At 42.9% G+C, this 13,422-nt stretch overlaps 9 non-coding genes across 9 annotated transcripts; all 9 read left to right on the forward strand.

The window, feature by feature from the left end:
- The first annotated feature begins 405 nt into the window (after window positions 1-405).
- TRNAD-GUC (transfer RNA aspartic acid (anticodon GUC)) lies at window positions 406-477 on the forward strand. Its single transcript has one exon. It is a non-coding gene; the product is annotated as a tRNA-Asp (tRNA).
- Window positions 478-1,559: 1,082 nt separating this feature from the next.
- TRNAD-GUC (transfer RNA aspartic acid (anticodon GUC)) lies at window positions 1,560-1,631 on the forward strand. Its single transcript has one exon. It is a non-coding gene; the product is annotated as a tRNA-Asp (tRNA).
- Window positions 1,632-3,867: 2,236 nt separating this feature from the next.
- Window positions 3,868-3,939, forward strand: TRNAD-GUC (transfer RNA aspartic acid (anticodon GUC)). Its single transcript has one exon. It is a non-coding gene; the product is annotated as a tRNA-Asp (tRNA).
- Window positions 3,940-6,175: 2,236 nt separating this feature from the next.
- Window positions 6,176-6,247, forward strand: TRNAD-GUC (transfer RNA aspartic acid (anticodon GUC)). Its single transcript has one exon. It is a non-coding gene; the product is annotated as a tRNA-Asp (tRNA).
- Window positions 6,248-7,329: 1,082 nt separating this feature from the next.
- TRNAD-GUC (transfer RNA aspartic acid (anticodon GUC)) lies at window positions 7,330-7,401 on the forward strand. Its single transcript has one exon. It is a non-coding gene; the product is annotated as a tRNA-Asp (tRNA).
- Window positions 7,402-8,483: 1,082 nt separating this feature from the next.
- On the forward strand, window positions 8,484-8,555 carry TRNAD-GUC (transfer RNA aspartic acid (anticodon GUC)). The gene has a single exon. It is a non-coding gene; the product is annotated as a tRNA-Asp (tRNA).
- Window positions 8,556-9,637: 1,082 nt separating this feature from the next.
- TRNAD-GUC (transfer RNA aspartic acid (anticodon GUC)) lies at window positions 9,638-9,709 on the forward strand. The gene has a single exon. It is a non-coding gene; the product is annotated as a tRNA-Asp (tRNA).
- Window positions 9,710-10,791: 1,082 nt separating this feature from the next.
- Window positions 10,792-10,863, forward strand: TRNAD-GUC (transfer RNA aspartic acid (anticodon GUC)). The gene has a single exon. It is a non-coding gene; the product is annotated as a tRNA-Asp (tRNA).
- Window positions 10,864-13,096: 2,233 nt separating this feature from the next.
- TRNAD-GUC (transfer RNA aspartic acid (anticodon GUC)) lies at window positions 13,097-13,168 on the forward strand. The gene has a single exon. It is a non-coding gene; the product is annotated as a tRNA-Asp (tRNA).
- The last annotated feature ends 254 nt before the right edge of the window (window positions 13,169-13,422 follow it).

The following is a 13,422-nucleotide window of genomic DNA, read 5'->3' on the forward strand; positions in this document are numbered from 1 at the left end:
ACGATTCGGATTGTATCGACCACATTTTACCACTTACATAAAGTACAATGTGTCACAAGAAAACAATCTCAGAATGCTTGGCTAAATAAAAGAATTCCAAAGTTATTACCACATAAAGAGAAGACAATATGTCATTGCCATATTTATTCATTTTCCTATCATAGGGGGGCACACTAATCTGTATTAGAGTTGTTGAATGGTCTCAGTGGTGTCAGATTAATAGTGAATAACGAGCACAGGGATGTGGGGGCATAGCATAGTTACCAAAACAAAGACCACTCTCGGCATCGGACACGCCATACAGACCCATTCCACATATATGCCATTTACACAATGCACTCAGGCCACTCATGCGCCGCCGCTAGGCCTGCTCCACGCAACTCACACAGCCGTGGTATCAGCAGGTCCTCGTTAGTATAGTGGAGAGTATCCCCGCCTGTCACGCGGGAGACCGGGGTTCGATTCCCCGACGGGGAGAATTGTCACTTTTAGACACATCAATAACCAGAATTATAAAACAAGACTCTTTCTTTTCACTTTGGGCGGTGTAATGTTTTCTGTATGACGCTGTCCAATCAGCTTCTGCACCCTTCCCTGTCCAGCAACACAGTGTGATCTTATAGTATACAGCTTTCATTCCCAATTCTGTATTCAACTGGCTATATCTCAGGCTCTGTCACAGCTACAACTGTGATTCTACTGTCATATGAAAGATTGGAATCTCCCCTTTCATATGCCACCAGAACCGCGGTTCTAGGTCGTCCACAGCCCGAGATATGGCTGTTTGAATGGATCCCCCTTCCCTCTAGACTGTCTCCTAATGCTGTGAAACAGCATCCTGCTGATAGGACAGAGTCAGAGGCTGGGAGGAAGCCCCACCTCAGGAGAATCGCTGCTGTTACCTCCCAGTTGTCTTATAAATCCTCATTTACATATTTAGAAAAAAGCTCATAACTTTTGAAATAATAAACGTTTTGGGACACAATTTTCACTAGTATTATCAGTGTGACAGCGCCTATCAAATTAGCTAGGAGATAGGGAAGTACAAGTGACAGAGCCTCTTTAAATAGGACGAAATTGCAGTACCAGGATTATTATCTGTCTTACAAGCAGATACATTTAGAAAAATGCTAATTTTCTCTACAATTTTCTTTACGATTCGGATTGTATCGACCACATTTTACCACTTACATAAAGTACAATGTGTCACAAGAAAACAATCTCAGAATGCTTGGCTAAATAAAAGAATTCCAAAGTTATTACCACATAAAGAGAAGACAATATGTCATTGCCATATTTATTCATTTTCCTATCATAGGGGGGCACACTAATCTGTATTAGAGTTGTTGAATGGTCTCAGTGGTGTCAGATTAATAGTGAATAACGAGCACAGGGATGTGGGGGCATAGCATAGTTACCAAAACAAAGACCACTCTCGGCATCGGACACGCCATACAGACCCATTCCACATATATGCCATTTACACAATGCACTCAGGCCACACATGCGCCGCCGCTAGGCCTGCTCCACGCAACTCACACAGCCGTGGTATCAGCAGGTCCTCGTTAGTATAGTGGAGAGTATCCCCGCCTGTCACGCGGGAGACCGGGGTTCGATTCCCCGACGGGGAGAATTGTCACTTTTAGACACATCAATAACCAGAATTATAAAACAAGACTCTTTCTTTTCACTTTGGGCGGTGTAATGTTTTCTGTATGACGCTGTCCAATCAGCTTCTGCACCCTTCCCTGTCCAGCAACACAGTGTGATCTTATAGTATACAGCTTTCATTCCCAATTCTGTATTCAACTGGCTATATCTCAGGCTCTGTCACAGCTAGAACTGTGATTCTACTGTCATATGAAAGATTGGAATCTCCCCTTTCATATGCCACCAGAACCGCGGTTCTAGGTCGTCCACAGCCCGAGATATGGCTGTTTGAATGGATCCCCCTTCCCTCTAGACTGTCTCCTAATGCTGTGAAACAGCATCCTGCTGATAGGACAGAGTCAGAGGCTGGGAGGAAGCCCCACCTCAGGAGAATCGCTGCTGTTACCTCCCAGTTGTCTTATAAATCCTCATTTACATATTTAGAAAAAAGCTCATAACTTTTGAAATAATAAACGTTTTGGGACACAATTTTCACTAGTATTATCAGTGTGACAGCGCCTATCAAATTAGCTAGGAGATAGGGAAGTACAAGTGACAGAGCCTCTTTAAATAGGACGAAATTGCAGTACCAGGATTATTATCTGTCTTACAAGCAGATACATTTAGAAAAATGCTAATTTTCTCTACAATTTTCTCTACGATTCGGATTGTATCGACCACATTTTACCACTTACATAAAGTACAATGTGTCACAAGAAAACAATCTCAGAATGCTTGGATAAATAAAAGAATTCCAAAGTTATTACCACATAAAGAGAAGACAATATGTCATTGCCATATTTATTCATTTTCCTATCATAGGGGGGCACACTAATCTGTATTAGAGTTGTTGAATGGTCTCAGTGGTGTCAGATTAATAGTGAATAACGAGCACAGGGATGTGGGGGCATAGCATAGTTACCAAAACAAAGACCACTCTCGGCATCGGACACGCCATACAGACCCATTCCACATATATGCCATTTACACAATGCACTCAGGCCACACATGCGCCGCCGCTAGGCCTGCTCCACGCAACTCACACAGCCGTGGTATCAGCAGGTCCTCTTTAGTATAGTGGAGAGTATCCCCGCCTGTCACGCGGGAGACCGGGGTTCGATTCCCCGACGGGGAGAATTGTCACTTTTAGACACATCAATAACCAGAATTATAAAACAAGACTCTTTCTTTTCACTTTGGGCGGTGTAATGTTTTCTGTATGACGCTGTCCAATCAGCTTCTGCACCCTTCCCTGTCCAGCAACACAGTGTGATCTTATAGTATACAGCTTTCATTCCCAATTCTGTATTCAACTGGCTATATCTCAGGCTCTGTCACAGCTAGAACTGTGATTCTACTGTCATATGAAAGATTGGAATCTCCCCTTTCATATGCCACCAGAACCGCGGTTCTAGGTCGTCCACAGCCCGAGATATGGCTGTTTGAATGGATCCCCCTTCCCTCTAGACTGTCTCCTAATGCTGTGAAACAGCATCCTGCTGATAGGACAGAGTCAGAGGCTGGGAGGAAGCCCCACCTCAGGAGAATCGCTGCTGTTACCTCCCAGTTGTCTTATAAATCCTCATTTACATATTTAGAAAAAAGCTCATAACTTTTGAAATAATAAACGTTTTGGGACACAATTTTCACTAGTATTATCAGTGTGACAGCGCCTATCAAATTAGCTAGGAGATAGGGAAGTACAAGTGACAGAGCCTCTTTAAATAGGACGAAATTGCAGTACCAGGATTATTATCTGTCTTACAAGCAGATACATTTAGAAAAATGCTAATTTTCTCTACAATTTTCTTTACGATTCGGATTGTATCGACCACATTTTACCACTTACATAAAGTACAATGTGTCACAAGAAAACAATCTCAGAATGCTTGGCTAAATAAAAGAATTCCAAAGTTATTACCACATAAAGAGAAGACAATATGTCATTGCCATATTTATTCATTTTCCTATCATAGGGGGGCACACTAATCTGTATTAGAGTTGTTGAATGGTCTCAGTGGTGTCAGATTAATAGTGAATAACGAGCACAGGGATGTGGGGGCATAGCATAGTTACCAAAACAAAGACCACTCTCGGCATCGGACACGCCATACAGACCCATTCCACATATATGCCATTTACACAATGCACTCAGGCCACACATGCGCCGCCGCTAGGCCTGCTCCACGCAACTCACACAGCCGTGGTATCAGCAGGTCCTCGTTAGTATAGTGGAGAGTATCCCCGCCTGTCACGCGGGAGACCGGGGTTCGATTCCCCGACGGGGAGAATTGTCACTTTTAGACACATCAATAACCAGAATTATAAAACAAGACTCTTTCTTTTCACTTTGGGCGGTGTAATGTTTTCTGTATGACGCTGTCCAATCAGCTTCTGCACCCTTCCCTGTCCAGCAACACAGTGTGATCTTATAGTATACAGCTTTCATTCCCAATTCTGTATTCAACTGGCTATATCTCAGGCTCTGTCACAGCTAGAACTGTGATTCTACTGTCATATGAAAGATTGGAATCTCCCCTTTCATATGCCACCAGAACCGCGGTTCTAGGTCGTCCACAGCCCGAGATATGGCTGTTTGAATGGATCCCCCTTCCCTCTAGACTGTCTCCTAATGCTGTGAAACAGCATCCTGCTGATAGGACAGAGTCAGAGGCTGGGAGGAAGCCCCACCTCAGGAGAATCGCTGCTGTTACCTCCCAGTTGTCTTATAAATCCTCATTTACATATTTAGAAAAAAGCTCATAACTTTTGAAATAATAAACGTTTTGGGACACAATTTTCACTAGTATTATCAGTGTGACAGCGCCTATCAAATTAGCTAGGAGATAGGGAAGTACAAGTGACAGAGCCTCTTTAAATAGGACGAAATTGCAGTACCAGGATTATTATCTGTCTTACAAGCAGATACATTTAGAAAAATGCTAATTTTCTCTACAATTTTCTTTACGATTCGGATTGTATCGACCACATTTTACCACTTACATAAAGTACAATGTGTCACAAGAAAACAATCTCAGAATGCTTGGCTAAATAAAAGAATTCCAAAGTTATTACCACATAAAGAGAAGACAATATGTCATTGCCATATTTATTCATTTTCCTATCATAGGGGGGCACACTAATCTGTATTAGAGTTGTTGAATGGTCTCAGTGGTGTCAGATTAATAGTGAATAACGAGCACAGGGATGTGGGGGCATAGCATAGTTACCAAAACAAAGACCACTCTCGGCATCGGACACGCCATACAGACCCATTCCACATATATGCCATTTACACAATGCACTCAGGCCACACATGCGCCGCCGCTAGGCCTGCTCCACGCAACTCACACAGCTGTGGTATCAGCAGGTCCTCGTTAGTATAGTGGAGAGTATCCCCGCCTGTCACGCGGGAGACCGGGGTTTGATTCCCCGACGTGGAGAATTGTCACTTTTAGACACATCAATAACCAGAATTATAAAACAAGACTCTTTCTTTTCACTTTGGGCGGTGTAATGTTTTCTGTATGACGCTGTCCAATCAGCTTCTGCACCCTTCCCTGTCCAGCAACACAGTGTGATCTTATAGTATACAGCTTTCATTCCCAATTCTGTATTCAACTGGCTATATCTCAGGCTCTGTCACAGCTAGAACTGTGATTCTACTGTCATATGAAAGATTGGAATCTCCCCTTTCATATGCCACCAGAACCGCGGTTCTAGGTCGTCCACAGCCCGAGATATGGCTGTTTGAATGGATCCCCCTTCCCTCTAGACTGTCTCCTAATGCTGTGAAACAGCATCCTGCTGATAGGACAGAGTCAGAGGCTGGGAGGAAGCCCCACCTCAGGAGAATCGCTGCTGTTACCTCCCAGTTGTCTTATAAATCCTCATTTACATATTTAGAAAAAAGCTCATAACTTTTGAAATAATAAACGTTTTGGGACACAATTTTCACTAGTATTATCAGTGTGACAGCGCCTATCAAATTAGCTAGGAGATAGGGAAGTACAATTGACAGAGCCTCTTTAAATAGGACGAAATTGCAGTACCAGGATTATTATCTGTCTTACAAGCAGATACATTTAGAAAAATGCTAATTTTCTCTACAATTTTCTTTACGATTCGGATTGTATCGACCACATTTTACCACTTACATAAAGTACAATGTGTCACAAGAAAACAATCTCAGAATGCTTGGCTAAATAAAAGAATTCCAAAGTTATTACCACATAAAGAGAAGACAATATGTCATTGCCATATTTATTCATTTTCCTATCATAGGGGGGCACACTAATCTGTATTAGAGTTGTTGAATGGTCTCAGTGGTGTCAGATTAATAGTGAATAACGAGCACAGGGATGTGGGGGCATAGCATAGTTACCAAAACAAAGACCACTCTCGGCATCGGACACGCCATACAGACCCATTCCACATATATGCCATTTACACAATGCACTCAGGCCACACATGCGCCGCCGCTAGGCCTGCTCCACGCAACTCACACAGCCGTGGTATCAGCAGGTCCTCGTTAGTATAGTGGAGAGTATCCCCGCCTGTCACGCGGGAGACCGGGGTTCGATTCCCCGACGGGGAGAATTGTCACTTTTAGACACATCAATAACCAGAATTATAAAACAAGACTCTTTCTTTTCACTTTGGGCGGTGTAATGTTTTCTGTATGACGCTGTCCAATCAGCTTCTGCACCCTTCCCTGTCCAGCAACACAGTGTGATCTTATGGTATACAGCTTTCATTCCCAATTCTGTATTCAACTGGCTATATCTCAGGCTCTGTCACAGCTAGAACTGTGATTCTACTGTCATATGAAAGATTGGAATCTCCCCTTTCATATGCCACCAGAACCGCGGTTCTAGGTCGTCCACAGCCCGAGATATGGCTGTTTGAATGGATCCCCCTTCCCTCTAGACTGTCTCCTAATGCTGTGAAACAGCATCCTGCTGATAGGACAGAGTCAGAGGCTGGGAGGAAGCCCCACCTCAGGAGAATCGCTGCTGTTACCTCCCAGTTGTCTTATAAATCCTCATTTACATATTTAGAAAAAAGCTCATAACTTTTGAAATAATAAACGTTTTGGGACACAATTTTCACTAGTATTATCAGTGTGACAGCGCCTATCAAATTAGCTAGGAGATAGGGAAGTACAAGTGACAGAGCCTCTTTAAATAGGACGAAATTGCAGTACCAGGATTATTATCTGTCTTACAAGCAGATACATTTAGAAAAATGCTAATTTTCTCTACAATTTTCTTTACGATTCGGATTGTATCGACCACATTTTACCACTTACATAAAGTACAATGTGTCACAAGAAAACAATCTCAGAATGCTTGGCTAAATAAAAGAATTCCAAAGTTATTACCACATAAAGAGAAGACAATATGTCATTGCCATATTTATTCATTTTCCTATCATAGGGGGGCACACTAATCTGTATTAGAGTTGTTGAATGGTCTCAGTGGTGTCAGATTAATAGTGAATAACGAGCACAGGGATGTGGGGGCATAGCATAGTTACCAAAACAAAGACCACTCTCGGCATCGGACACGCCATACAGACCCATTCCACATATATGCCATTTACACAATGCACTCAGGCCACACATGCGCCGCCGCTAGGCCTGCTCCACGCAACTCACACAGCTGTGGTATCAGCAGGTCCTCGTTAGTATAGTGGAGAGTATCCCCGCCTGTCACGCGGGAGACCGGGGTTCGATTCCCCGACGGGGAGAATTGTCACTTTTAGACACATCAATAACCAGAATTATAAAACAAGACTCTTTCTTTTCACTTTGGGCGGTGTAATGTTTTCTGTATGACGCTGTCCAATCAGCTTCTGCACCCTTCCCTGTCCAGCAACACAGTGTGATCTTATAGTATACAGCTTTCATTCCCAATTCTGTATTCAACTGGCTATATCTCAGGCTCTGTCACAGCTAGAACTGTGATTCTACTGACATATGAAAGATTGGAATCTCCCCTTTCATATGCCACCAGAACCGCGGTTCTAGGTCGTCCACAGCCCGAGATATGGCTGTTTGAATGGATCCCCCTTCCCTCTAGACTGTCTCCTAATGCTGTGAAACAGCATCCTGCTGATAGGACAGAGTCAGAGGCTGGGAGGAAGCCCCACCTCAGGAGAATCGCTGCTGTTACCTCCCAGTTGTCTTATAAATCCTCATTTACATATTTAGAAAAAAGCTCATAACTTTTGAAATAATAAACGTTTTGGGACACAATTTTCACTAGTATTATCAGTGTGACAGCGCCTATCAAATTAGCTAGGAGATAGGGAAGTACAAGTGACAGAGCCTCTTTAAATAGGACGAAATTGCAGTACCAGGATTATTATCTGTCTTACAAGCAGATACATTTAGAAAAATGCTAATTTTCTCTACAATTTTCTTTACGATTCGGATTGTATCGACCACATTTTACCACTTACATAAAGTACAATGTGTCACAAGAAAACAATCTCAGAATGCTTGGCTAAATAAAAGAATTCCAAAGTTATTACCACATAAAGAGAAGACAATATGTCATTGCCATATTTATTCATTTTCCTATCATAGGGGGGCACACTAATCTGTATTAGAGTTGTTGAATGGTCTCAGTGGTGTCAGATTAATAGTGAATAACGAGCACAGGGATGTGGGGGCATAGCATAGTTACCAAAACAAAGACCACTCTCGGCATCGGACACGCCATACAGACCCATTCCACATATATGCCATTTACACAATGCACTCAGGCCACACATGCGCCGCCGCTAGGCCTGCTCCACGCAACTCACACAGCTGTGGTATCAGCAGGTCCTCGTTAGTATAGTGGAGAGTATCCCCGCCTGTCACGTGGGAGACCGGGGTTCGATTCCCCGACGGGGAGAATTGTCACTTTTAGACACATCAATAACCAGAATTATAAAACAAGACTCTTTCTTTTCACTTTGGGCGGTGTAATGTTTTCTGTATGACGCTGTCCAATCAGCTTCTGCACCCTTCCCTGTCCAGCAACACAGTGTGATCTTATAGTATACAGCTTTCATTCCCAATTCTGTATTCAACTGGCTATATCTCAGGCTCTGTCACAGCTAGAACTGTGATTCTACTGTCATATGAAAGATTGGAATCTCCCCTTTCATATGCCACCAAACCCGCGGTTCTAGGTCGTCCACAGCCCGAGATATGGCTGTTTGAATGGATCCCCCTTCCCTCTAGACTGTCTCCTAATGCTGTGAAACAGCATCCTGCTGATAGGACAGAGTCAGAGGCTGGGAGGAAGCCCCACCTCAGGAGAATCGCTGCTGTTACCTCCCAGTTGTCTTATAAATCCTCATTTACATATTTAGAAAAAAGCTCATAACTTTTGAAATAATAAACGTTTTGGGACACAATTTTCACTAGTATTATCAGTGTGACAGCGCCTATCAAATTAGCTAGGAGATAGGGAAGTACAAGTGACAGAGCCTCTTTAAATAGGACGAAATTGCAGTACCAGGATTATTATCTGTATTACAAGCAGATACATTTAGAAAAATGCTAATTTTCTCTACAATTTTCTTTACGATTCGGATTGTATCGACCACATTTTACCACTTACATAAAGTACAATGTGTCACAAGAAAACAATCTCAGAATGCTTGGCTAAATAAAAGAATTCCAAAGTTATTACCACATAAAGAGAAGACAATATGTCATTGCCATATTTATTCATTTTCCTATCATAGGGGGGCACACTAATCTGTATTAGAGTTGTTGAATGGTCTCAGTGGTGTCAGATTAATAGTGAATAACGAGCACAGGGATGTGGGGGCATAGCATAGTTACCAAAACAAAGACCACTCTCGGCATCGGACACGCCATACAGACCCATTCCACATATATGCCATTTACACAATGCACTCAGGCCACACATGCGCCGCCGCTAGGCCTGCTCCACGCAACTCACACAGCCGTGGTATCAGCAGGTCCTCGTTAGTATAGTGGAGAGTATCCCCGCCTGTCACGCGGGAGACCGGGGTTCGATTCCCCGACGGGGAGAATTGTCACTTTTAGACACATCAATAACCAGAATTATAAAACAAGACTCTTTCTTTTCACTTTGGGCGGTGTAATGTTTTCTGTATGACGCTGTCCAATCAGCTTCTGCACCCTTCCCTGTCCAGCAACACAGTGTGATCTTATAGTATACAGCTTTCATTCCCAATTCTGTATTCAACTGGCTATATCTCAGGCTCTGTCACAGCTAGAACTGTGATTCTACTGTCATATGAAAGATTGGAATCTCCCCTTTCATATGCCACCAGAACCGCGGTTCTAGGTCGTCCACAGCCCGAGATATGGCTGTTTGAATGGATCCCCCTTCCCTCTAGACTGTCTCCTAATGCTGTGAAACAGCATCCTGCTGATAGGACAGAGTCAGAGGCTGGGAGGAAGCCCCACCTCAGGAGAATCGCTGCTGTTACCTCCCAGTTGTCTTATAAATCCTCATTTACATATTTAGAAAAAAGCTCATAACTTTTGAAATAATAAACGTTTTGGGACACAATTTTCACTAGTATTATCAGTGTGACAGCGCCTATCAAATTAGCTAGGAGATAGGGAAGTACAAGTGACAGAGCCTCTTTAAATAGGACGAAATTGCAGTACCAGGATTATTATCTGTCTTACAAGCAGATACATTTAGAAAAATGCTAATTTTCTCTACAATTTTCTTTACGATTCGGATTGTATCGACCACATTTTACCACTTACATAAAGTACAATGTGTCACAAGAAAACAATCTCAGAATGCTTGGCTAAATAAAAGAATTCCAAAGTTATTACCACATAAAGAGAAGACAATATGTCATTGCCATATTTATTCATTTTCCTATCATAGGGGGGCACACTAATCTGTATTAGAGTTGTTGAATGGTCTCAGTGGTGTCAGATTAATAGTGAATAACGAGCACAGGGATGTGGGGGCATAGCATAGTTACCAAAACAAAGACCACTCTCGGCATCGGACACGCCATACAGACCCATTCCACATATATGCCATTTACACAATGCACTCAGGCCACACATGCGCCGCCGCTAGGCCTGCTCCACGCAACTCACACAGCCGTGGTATCAGCAGGTCCTCGTTAGTATAGTGGAGAGTATCCCCGCCTGTCACGCGGGAGACCGGGGTTCGATTCCCCGACGGGGAGAATTGTCACTTTTAGACACATCAATAACCAGAATTATAAAACAAGACTCTTTCTTTTCACTTTGGGCGGTGTAATGTTTTCTGTATGACGCTGTCCAATCAGCTTCTGCACCCTTCCCTGTCCAGCAACACAGTGTGATCTTATGGTATACAGCTTTCATTCCCAATTCTGTATTCAACTGGCTATATCTCAGGCTCTGTCACAGCTAGAACTGTGATTCTACTGTCATATGAAAGATTGGAATCTCCCCTTTCATATGCCACCAGAACCGCGGTTCTAGGTCGTCCACAGCCCGAGATATGGCTGTTTGAATGGATCCCCCTTCCCTCTAGACTGTCTCCTAATGCTGTGAAACAGCATCCTGCTGATAGGACAGAGTCAGAGGCTGGGAGGAAGCCCCACCTCAGGAGAATCGCTGCTGTTACCTCCCAGTTGTCTTATAAATCCTCATTTACATATTTAGAAAAAAGCTCATAACTTTTGAAATAATAAACGTTTTGGGACACAATTTTCACTAGTATTATCAGTGTGACAGCGCCTATCAAATTAGCTAGGAGATAGGGAAGTACAAGTGACAGAGCCTCTTTAAATAGGACGAAATTGCAGTACCAGGATTATTATCTGTCTTACAAGCAGATACATTTAGAAAAATGCTAATTTTCTCTACAATTTTCTTTACGATTCGGATTGTATCGACCACATTTTACCACTTACATAAAGTACAATGTGTCACAAGAAAACAATCTCAGAATGCTTGGCTAAATAAAAGAATTCCAAAGTTATTACCACATAAAGAGAAGACAATATGTCATTGCCATATTTATTCATTTTCCTATCATAGGGGGGCACACTAATCTGTATTAGAGTTGTTGAATGGTCTCAGTGGTGTCAGATTAATAGTGAATAACGAGCACAGGGATGTGGGGGCATAGCATAGTTACCAAAACAAAGACCACTCTCGGCATCGGACACGCCATACAGACCCATTCCACATATATGCCATTTACACAATGCACTCAGGCCACACATGCGCCGCCGCTAGGCCTGCTCCACGCAACTCACACAGCTGTGGTATCAGCAGGTCCTCGTTAGTATAGTGGAGAGTATCCCCGCCTGTCACGCGGGAGACCGGGTTCGATTCCCCGACAGGGAGAATTGTCACTTTTAGACACATCAATAACCAGAATTATAAACAAGACTCTTTCTTTTCACTTTGGGCGGTGTAATGTTTTCTGTATGACGCTGTCCAATCAGCTTCTGCACCCTTCCCTGTCCAGCAACACAGTGTGATCTTATAGTATACAGCTTTCATTCCCAATTCTGTATTCAACTGGCTATATCTCAGGCTCTGTCACAGCTAGAACTGTGATTCTACTGACATATGAAAGATTGGAATCTCCCCTTTCATATGCCACCAGAACCGCGGTTCTAGGTCGTCCACAGCCCGAGATATGGCTGTTTGAATGGATCCCCCTTCCTCTAGACTGTCTCCTAATGCTGTGAAACAGCATCCTGCTGATAGGACAGAGTCAGAGGCTGGGAGGAAGCCCCACCTCAGGAGAATCGCTGCTGTTACCTCCCAGTTGTCTTATAAATCTCATTTACATATTTAGAAAAAAGCTCATAACTTTTGAAATAATAAACGTTTTTGGGACACAATTTTCACTAGTATTAATCAGTGTGACAGCGCCTATCAAATTAGCTAGGAGATAGGGAAGTACAAGTGACAGAGCCTCTTTAAATAGGACGAAATTGCAGTACCAGGATTATTATCTGTCTTACAAGCAGATACATTTAGAAAAATGCTAATTTTCTCTACAATTTTCTTTACGATTCGGATTGTATCGACCACATTTTACCACTTACATAAAGTACAATGTGTCACAAGAAAACAATCTCAGAATGCTTGGCTAAATAAAAGAATTCCAAAGTTATTACCACATAAAGAGAAGACAATATGTCATTGCCATATTTATTCATTTTCCTATCATAGGGGGCACACTAATCTGTATTAGAGTTGTTGAATGGTCTCAGTGGTGTCAGATTAATAGTGAATAACGAGCACAGGGATGTGGGGGCATAGCATAGTTACCAAAACAAAGACCACTCTCGGCATCGGACACGCCATACAGACCCATTCCACATATATGCCATTTACACAATGCACTCAGGCCACACATGCGCCGCCGCTAGGCCTGCTCCACGCAACTCACACAGCTGTGGTATCAGCAGGTCCTCGTTAGTATAGTGGAGAGTATCCCCGCCTGTCACGTGGGAGACCGGGGTTCGATTCCCCGACGGGGAGAATTGTCACTTTTAGACACATCAATAACCAGAATTATAAAACAAGACTCTTTCTTTTCACTTTGGGCGGTGTAATGTTTTCTGTATGACGCTGTCCAATCAGCTTCTGCACCCTTCCCTGTCCAGCAACACAGTGTGATCTTATAGTATACAGCTTTCATTCCCAATTCTGTATTCAACTGGCTATATCTCAGGCTCTGTCACAGCTAGAACTGTGATTCTACTGTCATATGAAAGATTGGAATCTCCCCTTTC

This window comes from Rhinoderma darwinii, unplaced genomic scaffold (genome assembly GCF_050947455.1).
Source record: "Rhinoderma darwinii isolate aRhiDar2 unplaced genomic scaffold, aRhiDar2.hap1 Scaffold_888, whole genome shotgun sequence".
Taxonomy (NCBI): Eukaryota; Metazoa; Chordata; class Amphibia; order Anura; family Rhinodermatidae; genus Rhinoderma; species Rhinoderma darwinii.